Genomic DNA, 12382 nt, shown 5'->3' on the forward strand with positions numbered 1-12382 from the left:
GCGTTTCATTTAAATCCGAAATACAGTTAATTTTAATCATTCTTTTAAAAATTAATTTTGAGCCACCCGGTATTTATTCTACTACTTAATCTTATTTTATTTCCTACCTAACTTCATGGAACACCGATTTCTGAGGTCGCAGTAGTTTCTTAATGAAACAAGATAATTTCCGTCTTTTATAGAATCAAAATTTTCATTACCGTGCTAACAACAGTCCATCCTGCGTCATTTAAATAAAATCCATATCCTCGAACTCTATTGCAGCAACCATTTTAATATTATCCAACCATCTGCGCTCTCCTGATTGGTGGCTTTAAGCGTTGTGACAAAAATGCTATTTGAATTTCGTATCTACCACAAATCCTGTACGTATTTTAAATTTCTCTCGGGTCAACGTACCCAGCGTTTTCATATTACTGTACCCAAGTAATATCTGCTGTACTGGAGGGTTGATGCAGTGGGTGAGCTTAGGGACCAGAGATTTCCACTTCTATATATAGGAATACCATTCTATGGATTCTATGGAGGTGATTCAAATTCAAATGAAGGATTACCCTTAATACGGTACAGACTGTGACGGGTCGTTCCTGCGTGGTGTATAGACCATGTCAAGTACAGTTCCATTCATAACGTCATGTAATAGGTTTGTAGAACAAGTCTTGAATAGACAACACATATCAATATTTCTCTTCAGAAGCCACACTTTTGAAACACTGGAATTAATTCCGCTGGCAATAAATTTCCAATTTATTAAGTGTAAAGCAGCCCTGCTATCTAGGCATCACTAGGAATTGTTAACCAAAGATCGATACATAGACAATAGTGATAGTAAATTGTATGCAAGATTTTAGGTCCCTAAGGTGATTCGTATTCAATTTTGGGGAATGCTCTCTTGGGTTATGAGACCTTATGTTAATGAAGAAAGATACAGCTATAAATTACGTGCGATAATGCTTCACGAATGTAAAATAAATTATTAAAAGTACAAACTTAAATTAAAATAAATTGTATATGAAGAATTATGCTAATTCTTCCAAACGTTATTAAGCGACACACTTCACAATCTTTTGTTTTTACAAGCCACCTTAAGAACAGTCCATATTATAAATGTATAAATAAAATTAAAATGTGGAACCATAAGGTTTTAGAAAGCTTAAATTAAATGTTCAGAGTTCTTAAACAGTAATGGGATACTTTTAAAATTTATTTAGGTCTTAAGGTTGACAGCAAATGCTGAATGACCAAATTTGGAATTATTTGTTTACAGTATAACAACACTGTCAAATAAAATTTAATCAAAAATTATTTACTGAAATGCAAACAATAATCATAAAATGAAGTGTCTAATCTTTTAACATTGATATTCACTTCATTTATTTCTAAACCCCTTGACCAAAACTGCTACCTAATGCACTGAGTTATTTACTCTTACAAATTAAACAAAGTTGGATAAAAATTCCTCATTAGTTTCCATGTTTACGCAAACGAAAAGGCTACGTTATAGGAAGCAGTGAAGCACTTTTGTAGACCCTACAACTACACTCTGACAGCCTCTGTCTCTGCTAAACACCACTATCAATATAAATTACCTAAATATAAAATGTTATAAAAAAATAATTCTATGAACATTATCACGTGTTTGTTTCTAGTGCCTTAAAACTCTGTTGATTAAATGGGCATGTAACACAAATGTAAAATTTCACTTTCTCAAGACGACAAGTATGAAAGCCTGATGAGCAGCATTCTCTTTCGAAACTTCGGTCAATTTCCACCAGACTACGCAGCGCAACATCCCAGAGGATAATCATTTTCCTGCCGCTGTGAGAACGTGAAATCTCACCACATAAAACCTGTCAGGAATAATGGGTCTCTGGGCACAGATTTGAACACGGGACCTCCCGAATACGATGTACAAGTATTAACCATTCCCGCCATGCCGTGTATAATAAATACTAGACTTAATTATCATGTTAAGTGCAAACTTAGTTTTGTACGAAAAACGTCAATTAGAGACGGCTTTAAAACAAAATAGTGGTAAAATTAAGATTTGAGGTTCTCACGGAGATGAGTCTGGTAAACGTTTATCGACGTTTCAGAGTTCCTTATAGCCTTCATCATCAGGGCATAATAGCCCTCATCGTCGGTAAACTTCTACTACACTACACGGCGCAACAACCCAGAAGACAACCATCTTCAGTGGTACAGTTCTTAAACAGACGCTGAACAGAATATCACTTCGCCCCGCGTTTGATTTGGGGCCGGATGTGAGTAAAATCGGTGTACTGTTATAAGCAGAAGTAAATTTAAACAATATAACACATAATTTCACGAATAACACCACATCGCACCGTCTTGAATTTAAAATATCCGTTGCTTCAGAAGCATATATATATATATATATATATATATATATATATATATATATATATATATATATGCATCCTGCACTTTTTACTTGCATTCGGCATGATTATTGCTATTTGTGCCACATTAGCTAACGTTTTATCGGCTACGATTCTGTATCTGTTCCATCCATACTTAAAATAAAATAAAACTTTAAACTTAAAACAAGGTTATTTAAAAATGTAATTGTCCATGCTCAGATAAATCATAAACCTGGTGGATTCTTGCAAGCAGACCAATTTAGTTGCATATCTAAAGCTCTGCATCAAGTTAAATGAGATGTGTTAAAACACCTGTTAAAGGGATTTGCATATTTGTTGTCTGTAGACTGTCATTAAATAAAAAATATATACTTTAGCCTTGAGAAAATATAAAGTCAGTAGGATTTTTTCCTGACGTCATAGGTCACTACGAGCGTTGAATAATACTGCTATTCCATTTAGCTACGCTTCCAATAATTTCGCCTGGATCTAGGACAGGAATCCACTGCTGTTTAGTCTCCTCCTGCTGTACAAATAACGAATGTTTTCTGTCGCATTTGCCAGTGGCGTGTGTGTATCTGTGTGTACTCAGTAGATACGACCCAGTGTTATACTGCCAAACTATATCGTTCATATACATACTACGGTTTACTTTCTTCAAACAACCATTCTTTCAAGTAAACAACTAGGACAAAATCATGCACTGTCAATAGTTGCACAGAAAACTCCATATAATGCATGTCTACAACCACGTGCTTCATTCTGGCCCAACTTTACTCTTGGTCGATCGACGGTGGACGTTGAAAGTGTCGAATGATCAGAGTTCCCGAAAAAACTTGTAACCCCTTAAAGCCCAGTGGGAAATAAATGTAAAACCTAGTTTAACAATTAATAACTACGCATTTTGTATCTGTGGAAGGAACAGTGTGTCGCCAGTGGACCCAAGGTTCGCGGGTTCGAACTCGGCCGATGTCGATGGATTTTTAAGGGTGATACAAATCTGTAGAACAACTTCCTTCAGAGGGGAAGTAAAGCCGGCGATTCCATGTCGTAGATTTACGGCGTCTCTCTCCTGATTCTCTACTAGATGGCTCTAGCAGACAAAATCGAGAATGAGTAGAAATTGTGCAGAGGCAGTGGGCTGGTCACTCACTAATCACAGATGCACACTTCAAAGACTAAGAAACCTCTGTAAGCGACCAAGACCCACACTGGGTCGTACAACCACAAGAAGAAGAAGAAGAAGACGAAGAAGATGAGAAGGAACTATGTCCTTTAATTCGTTAAGGTAATAGTCGCTCAGTTATTCAAAAATATTTCAGCAATTATGGAACCTAAATGCTCATTATTGCGTTCATAACATCTCCCATTTGAATCCAGCACAGACTTCCACATAATATTTTTGAAATTATATCTAGGTCTCGCAAATAGCAACTTCAGATTTTTCAAACAACAAAATTTGCAAATTATAAAACACGTGGTTTGATATTATCATTATATTCACCAACATATTCACAAATTAGTAATCTGATTGGTTTAGTGTGAATATGCAGAATATATGATATCGCGTATCGCTTATCATTTGTTGTCTACTGCTTCGGCGTAAATCCTGCCTAAAAGAGTAAAAAAAAACGTAGGTTACATTCAAAATAATATAAAAGCAAAGTCCGGCTGATTTATGTATTGTTTATAATCACTCCGTATTGTAAAATTTGAAGTCAACGCAATATATTAACAGTTCTGAAAACGTATGTGTGTAGTCCGTTACGCCATTTTATGTCAATGTTTGGTTGGGCTTCGTTTCGTCCTGTAATGGACATGGATGAGAGACGCAGTGTGGAATGGCCTTTCAACTACTAATGAACTTACTGTTGTAATTACTACATATTGTATCGCACTGAAAAGTTGAAGGTTGGTCATCGAAAATGGACATTGCAACCCCCCCCCCCCCCAAAATACTCTTTATTGCATGTAGACACGTGCACAGCAATTTCCCACGCATAAGCAAACATAATGTTTAGTATGATTTGAGGTCTTCCATCAATGGTGGCAGTAAGGACCTCTGAAACGTCGGCAAACTTCTACCAGACTACAGGTGCAACAACCCAGAAGCCAGACATCTTCAAACTCATCGCCGTGAAAACCTCAGATCCTACACTTCATGTCTTCACTGTCGTTAAAATCTAACATCTCTTATAATCGATGGTTTTACGTGTCTCTTGTTACGATTATGTTTAGCCTGTTATTATTAATTTCTTGCGCTGTTACAATAAGTGAGTACTTGTTTTCTAAGACGGTTTGCGGTAAATATTTTGTGATTTTGGATGTATCCTCTACGTGGGCTGTTCTATCATCTGTTATGTCAAAACTTGTGAGTGATCATCCTATATTGTGGTCTCTGTTTTGTGTATAATGTGTATCTATTCTGTTTGTCCTTTAAGGATATTTTTATATAATTCGTCTATTTACTACCTTATCCTATGTTATAAAACGTTTATTTACATGAGTTACTTTGGTAGAATCATCGCTGAAGAATTTGTTTTTCCATGTTCCTATTTTGTTTTATTTTTTATGTAATCTTGCATCTGGACGTTATAACTGTTCTGTGTCTAGCTTTAATAACACTGTGCACAGTTTAGTTGAGCCAGGTCGTTCAATTAAATATCTCTCATACTTGCCTTTAATGAATATTCATGGCTATACGTAACCTTTTTGTAAATTTGTAATTTCTACTGAAAACAGTTGTAGTAAATAATGTCCCTCAGTCTGTTCATCCATTAGTTTATCCATTTATAGATCGTTTTATCTATATATCTAAGCAGTTACCATTTCAATACACATGTATAGTGTTACTGTTAATACCAGTCGGTGCGTCATTAAATATAAATACGACATAAAGCCAAATGTACTAAAAAAGTATGACAAAATAAAGTTTGTGTATAGACCTGAATTATATTATATATTTTAATTATAAAACACAAACATGACGCATTTAAACTTTAAACTTAAAAATCAATGTTATTTAGCTCACACTGTTCTATTCTCTGCGTCTTTTTGTTCTAAATGCGTCATGTAATTGTGGGAGGAACCAGTGTTAAAGCAGATAATGCTAACGGTGAGAAAGTCGGGGTTCTGGCGAGAAAATTAGGTGAAGGGAATCAGCGTGGTAGCTGAGAGCTCTCTGCTCCTGGCAACTTTCAACGTGACATGGTAATAATTGGGCTAACATGAAGTTTGCTGCTGGTTAGTGGGGGCCTGCTGATTGTATGCTAATAACAGACAGAATTGGAAGAAGGAACAGATGAAGCGTGGTGATGCAAACGCTTAAGGGGAGACCCGGACAGAGAACAAGGATACATTACTCATCAGCGCCAGTCACTGCAGCATGTCGCTGTAACAGAAGCTACAAGAGATACACTACACACGTTCAGAACCTGTCCTAGTGGTGCAAAATAGGATCGGTATTATTTACAAAACAATGCGTCATGAGGAAGTTAGGAGGAGATTAAATTCTGGAAATGCTTGCTACTTCTCAGTTCAAAATATTTTGTCTTCCCGTCCGATTTCTAAGAACCTAAAGATTAAAATATTGACTGTTATTTTGTATGGGTGCGAAACATGGACTCTCACTCAGAGGGAGGAACACAGATTGCAGGTATTTGAGAACAGGGTGTTGAGGAGGATATTTCGGCCTAGGAGAGAAGACGATGGGACATGGAGAAAACTGCATAATAATGAGCTTAAAAATCTGTACTCCTCCCCAATATTGTCAGGGTGATTAAGACGAGAAGAATGAGATGGGCGGGGCATGTAGCGCGCATGGATGGGACAAGAGGTGTGCACCGGGTACTGGTTGGGAAACCTGAAGGGAAGAGACCGCTGGAGAGACCTAGACGTAGATGGGAGGATAATCTCAGGTGGGATCTATGGGAGATAGGAGTTGAAGGAGACTGGATTTTGTTGGCCCAGGACAGGGTCCGGTGGAGGGATTTGGTTAATTCGGTGATGAACCTTCGGGTTCGGTAAGCCATCTAGTTAGTTAGTTATGCGTCATTCACTGCTAATTCATATTAAAAACTACTTAAAACAGGCATTTCTTCGTTAGGGATTTTATAAAACTATACTAAAATAAAGAAATAAATTATTTCACAATCCCCTGTAAAGGCTGATCAAAAAGTCACGCAAGCTATATTAAAGTACAGGGTTATTCATAAATCCCTGACACTTTTCAAAAGATCGCTAGTCTTCAATGGTGTAATGGATGGTAACATAGGGCATGCCGATAGAAAACGAAACTCTCCAAGTTTATTTTACATACCTCATACATGCTCTATGTGTCCGCCCTTTGTGACGCGGCAGACGTCAAGCCGATAATTGATTTCCGCCCACACCCGCTGCAGCATGTCACGATCGATTTGTGAGATGGCAGCGATGATTCGTCTTCGCAGTTCAGGCAGATCCGGTGGCAGAGGCGGTACAAAGATCTGGTCCTTACTGTACCCCAATAAAAAGAAATCATATGGCGTCAGGTCAGGTGATCGGGGTGACCAATGAAGCAGCGAATGGTTATTGAACATTTATGAGGTATGTAAAATAAACTTGGAGAGTTTCTCTTTCTATCGGCATGTCCTATGTTACCATCCATTACACCATTGAAGACTAGCGATTTTTTGTAATGCGTAAGGGAATTATGAATAACCCTGTATTTATTGACGGCTGTAATTCAATAGAATTCAACTGGATTAATAAACACACAATACCGCTGTGACTATACAAGAACCCACGCAGGTCGCATCATGTCGTAACCTGCTCGCGCCAGACCGTCAGTTGTCTTTCAACAGTCGAAGTGCAAGGATGTCTTTTTCACAGGTGCAACGAGTGTTCATTGTCGACCACTACCTAGCATCTCGTTCTTACTTCTAAGAACGAGTATAAGGACACATTTCCTGATTATCCTGCGCCAGATAAGTCGACAGTATTTCGTCTGTTGAACTCTTTCTCTTTACATGACACAAGAAATGTTCACCGGGTTGCATCAAACATAGGGGGAAAGGACGCTGAAAGCTGTGCACAATTCGAACACTTTTTTGTTTTATGAATTCAATATAATTTATTTTCTGACATACAGAACATGTGTCAAAATGGGTTACGTGAGAATTGTGGGAAGTATATACATTAGATTGCTATTCGCGGCTTTGTTTTGATAATAAGAAGGCATGTATAGTGTACGACTGTAATCTTGAGACTTGCAAGGAATGCAGTAAGTCCGTAGCTTTAAAGGCAGACGCTACCTTTCCTCCTTCACCCCACTTCCTCACCCCGCAAGTCTCAAGATTACAGTCGCGGACTGTATGTAAGAGTTAAAGAACAAATCTTATGTTGATGAAGTTCTTGCATTTCTTGCGGTCAATTAATAAGCTTATATAAATAACGCGTAGAATTTGGTAGTTTTATATTTCAGATAGCAACATTCATAATTCACAAATTACAAATAACCCTTGTATGTTTCCAGTAAGGATATCTTTGCAGTATAACAAAATGAGATTCAATCCCATAACTTTAACATGGCGACAACTGGATGACAAGTCAAGTGTATAATTTTTCTTTAAGATACATGCGATAGATGAATTTTCTAGCCTTTATGCCTACTTGTTATCAACTGTGGGGCATCTTTTCGTTCTGTGCCAAACCCCTGTTAACATATTCCATTTTGTCCCAGTTAGTACTTGCAGCTGGAGGGAAGTACAGATGACGGACAGATGTTGATCAAGTGCTGATAACTTGTCTATTATTTCTGGCTGCAGTTGTCTGTCATCTGCACAGTCAGGCTGTCTGTCATCTTCAGAAGATTAGAACTGGGACGAGAATCACCTGTACGCTGTCGCGCCTTTACCACGCATCAGTAAGAATAATACCAATAAAATGATAAGCAATGTGGCGACACTATGAAACAATCAGAACAATGGAACATCTATTAGATTCTGTTAGATAAGACAGATGGCTCTGTCCTGAAATGTGTGTGATTTGCTAGAGGACAGGCTCCCATTTCATAGCGTAAATAACAAATATGAGGTGTATCAGCACACTGAAGTCAAAAAAACAAAAGACTTTCTTTACGGGTCATATGTATAGGAGGTTATATTTACATGTGACCCAGCACAGACTAATCTGATGATGAACAGATTTTAATTAAATGTTACGACGCTACACAAAGTCAGCTAAACGTCTATGTAACTTTACGAAGGGGATGAAATTTTAAGCAAGCTATGTCTCATAAAATGTTCACCAAATAGCCCATAGAAGCGTAGAACAAAAGTTATTGATTTCCTTGGCGTCATTCAAGATCCAATGATATTGTCCTATAATCTCTGGTGACAACGATTTAATAAAACTGTTTGCCCTATAGAAAATCTAGGAACTGCGTAAATTGTACGGGTCACCTAGTGAGGATAGTGAAACCAGGGAGGCTCCGATGGGCCGGACATGTAGCACGCATAGGAGGGGAGACAAGGTATGCATGTATGATTTTGGTAGGGAATCCTTCTGGAAAACGACCACTGAGCATAAAAAGAAGGAGATGGGTGGATAACATCATGACGGATATTAGGGAGGTGGGCTGTGAGGATGGCAAATGGATAAAACTGGTAGCGGGCTTTGAGGTTGTCGGTGTTGAACTTGAGGGTTCTGTTACCATGGAGTTAGTTAGTTTGTCCTTTTGAACAATAATGAAATCTTAGCTTTGAAAACTTAACAGAAGAAGAAATTATATCGTCTTCACGAAATATTTCTCTTAACTCTAATTACGAGAACTGAAAACTGGAAAGTAGATCACTTGGGAGACACAGCATAAATATACATGGTGTGAGGTGGTCTTAACCCAAAGGTCCAGTGGCGTGCTATTATGAACGCAGTAACAAACTTCGGACCACAAAAAAGTTGAATAATGTTTTTATTCCATAAGCGACTATCAGCTTCTGAACAAAGACTCTGCTGTGTGCACATAAATAACGTGTGAAGCTCAGTGTTGGCAGAAATGACACTTTGGAATTTAATCTAGCATTATGTAACTATAACAGAGCCAATTTGATCCAATGAATTCCCCACCGGAGTGCCCCCCCCCCCCCCAACCTTCTTATTTGGGTTAGAGTTACAGAGAGACCACATGCCCCCTCACTCACACCATCTAGCGGCAGAGTTATGCAACCTGACACTTGGAACGTGCAGTTGAATTATGAGAACTTTTAGCTCGTCTTCATTCAAGATGCTACAATTTCTTTCCATCTCGGATGACAATCTTAGTCGAGATTAGTTTGTCTCCAAAGGGAATAATTTATGTTTCTTTTTATTGGGATTGAGACACATGACAAACGTGTACATTTTGTTGAAATGTCACAAACAGATGAAGAGCTAATATGTAACATAGGCTACATTAAATTGGACTTTAAAGAAATGGGGTTTGAGGATGTGGTTAGATTCATTTTGTTCGACACGGGGTCCAGTGGTAGGGCCATTTTAATATGGTAGTCAACAGCTGAGAGACTATTAGCGTCCCAAGAAGGACTTCGTTTTTTCAAATTCAACTAGAATTATAATACAGTGTTTCTATAAAAAATTTCATAAAATACATAATAATTTGTGTGTTGTTAAGATTATAATATATGTTTATGAACAAAATATTGCTGTTATAATTAGGGATAACTTCTGGCAGAAGAATCAAATGAACAAGATTTAAAGGATGGGATCGCAAGCTTTAATTAATTTCAGAAGCTTAATAACTCGTTCAAAGCTTTATCAGTGTTTCAGGAAATAAAATTATCTTAAAGTACAAAACTTCACAACTGTTTACCAGCGTGACAAGTGTTAAGCATTAGGGCATCGTTCATATTCCATTTTTCAACATACACTAGTCAACCACAACTTATTCAAATTTATGCAAAGTAAAGTGAAATGAAAGACAAGTATTTGCCATTATTGAGGACAATTATAGTTAATTCTTAAAATAACATCCGTCAGATGTCCATCAACAACGATGCACTAATACACTGATTAATAACACTTACCATTACGTACAGTTTCATGGGATGGCATTAATTTATTCAGAAATTTACTGCTCGGCTGTCAATGAACACTTTAAGGACTGTGTTTGAACACGGAATAATTACCCGCTTTGACGACATTTCTTGACCTGTCGGCTTGTGATTTATTTTATGGGGATACTTGAAAAGTAAACACGTCCTGCAAAAACTTTAAAGAATCTAAAACAGCAAAATTCTCCGGTTGAGATTATTCAAGTCTGACGGGTAGAGAGTGTTTTTTGTTTTGGTGCGCGGTAATACGGATTTTAGTTAATACAAATTAAGTTTAAGCCCTACTTACGGAACACCAACTAATTATTAAGCGTACATGGAAAATATATTAAACGCGAGGTCCGACAACGTTGCTAATACATATCTAACACTGGTATGTAGCTGCAGGGTGTACACATCTGACACGTGAAGATCATTCACATCGGCGTGTTAATTATCCGAACACAATTACAGGCTAACAAATTAACTCAATGTAGCAGAGACTTTTTCCAGAATCTGATAGTCGCTGAGTTAGTCAAAAAATTCCCCTGTTGACAAGAGACTATAATGAATTCAACACAAACGTCATACATTTAAAATCAATTTTTATACAATCCTATCTACGCCCACGTGGCACAAACGGTTTCATCGCCATCCGTTTTCAACTATATTTTTGCATGCGTACTACATGCCTCGCCAATCTCTGCCTCTCAATATCTGGTGAAGGTAACACATTATGTAGTTTCTTATACAGTTTTTCTCAGTAATCTGTTATTTCCTCTTCCCAAAGTCCAAAATTTCTCATCAATTTGGTGTCAAACAGTATTAATACTGCTCTGGTATCTGCTAATTTTATGCATAAAGCTTCTTAATATCAGAGGAATTTGGGAGGATAATATTAAAATGAATCTTGGGCAAACAGGTTTGGAGCGTATGGACTGGATTCATATAACTAAGAATCTGACATTTTCTTGACTAGACGAGCATACTGACTATCAGCTTTTCAAGAAGGACTCTACTCCACGGAGAAATTACACATTATAATTTAGTAGTGGTATACATTAGCACAGACTGTTCGGGCTTACTGTAGTGCAACGCACAGCAGCCGTCATTACCAGCTAATCCAGCATCGTCATTAAGTCCGCTATAAAACAATAGCTGTGGGCAGCTTCGTAAATCCAATGAAATGTTATGCGCGCGTTAGCGAACTGCTGAGACCCGAAGCGAACCTAAAGCCGATGTCAGCTGCAAACAATGAGTGTCCGGTCCGAATGTTGACCTAAACATGTAACGATTCTGCAGCGATGGGGTTGCTGATGTACAGTACCTTCACCGACAACATTGATAACAACTCAAAGATTACTCGCGGTTGACCAGCTGTTAGAGGATGATGGACTTCTTTGTCAAAATTATGTAATTAATTAATTACTCAGTTTGTCAACTTATTCCACTCCTTTTATAGAAACATAAGATTCACTATGAAGATGGCTGTCTTCATGAGTCTTATCGCCCTGATTATGGAGGCAGCAAGGACATCTGAAACGTTGGTAAACTTCTACCAGACTACACGGCGCTACAACACAAAAGACAGGCATCTTGGCACTCACCGCCTTGAAAACCTAAAATCCTACTTATTTCATTATGCAGTTATGAAAATTCCGCCTGTGTATCCAATCCTGAACCAGATGAATCCATTTCAGGCACAACTTGTGTTAAGTTCCGTTTTTATATTATCTACTTCTATAAATATATATTTTAATCGCTAACTTCCTTTCAGGTTTTCTGACTTAATACATGATTTGGCTCATTTCCTTCTTGAGTGTCACATACAGCGTCGAACACATTTTACCATCCTAATAATATTTGGCGAATCGAATCTTTGCCACATCACGAAATGCGTCATCCGCATGAGAAGTAACTGTCAGATAAATG

At 37.7% G+C, this 12382-nt stretch overlaps 1 protein-coding gene across 3 annotated transcripts in view; it reads right to left on the bottom strand.

Moving 5' to 3' along the window:
• The window catches only part of unc-5 (netrin receptor unc-5), a 530640-nt gene that overhangs the window by 443371 nt on the left and 74887 nt on the right, over positions 1-12382 (bottom strand). Inside the window, exon 1 of one of the 3 annotated variants that reach the window (XM_087349612.1) lies at positions 6703-6719. The exons of the other annotated variants lie outside the window; for them this stretch is intronic. The gene's annotated coding sequence lies outside the window, so the exon portion shown is untranslated. Of the gene's footprint in view, positions 1-6702; positions 6720-12382 lie in introns of those variants that run through there. 3 annotated transcript variants of the gene reach the window in all.

The sequence above is a fragment of the Zootermopsis nevadensis genome, unplaced genomic scaffold, assembly GCF_977971745.1.
Source record: "Zootermopsis nevadensis isolate Lab colony 2312 unplaced genomic scaffold, Znev_1.0 Znev_ptg000016l, whole genome shotgun sequence".
Taxonomy (NCBI): Eukaryota; Metazoa; Arthropoda; class Insecta; order Blattodea; family Termopsidae; genus Zootermopsis; species Zootermopsis nevadensis.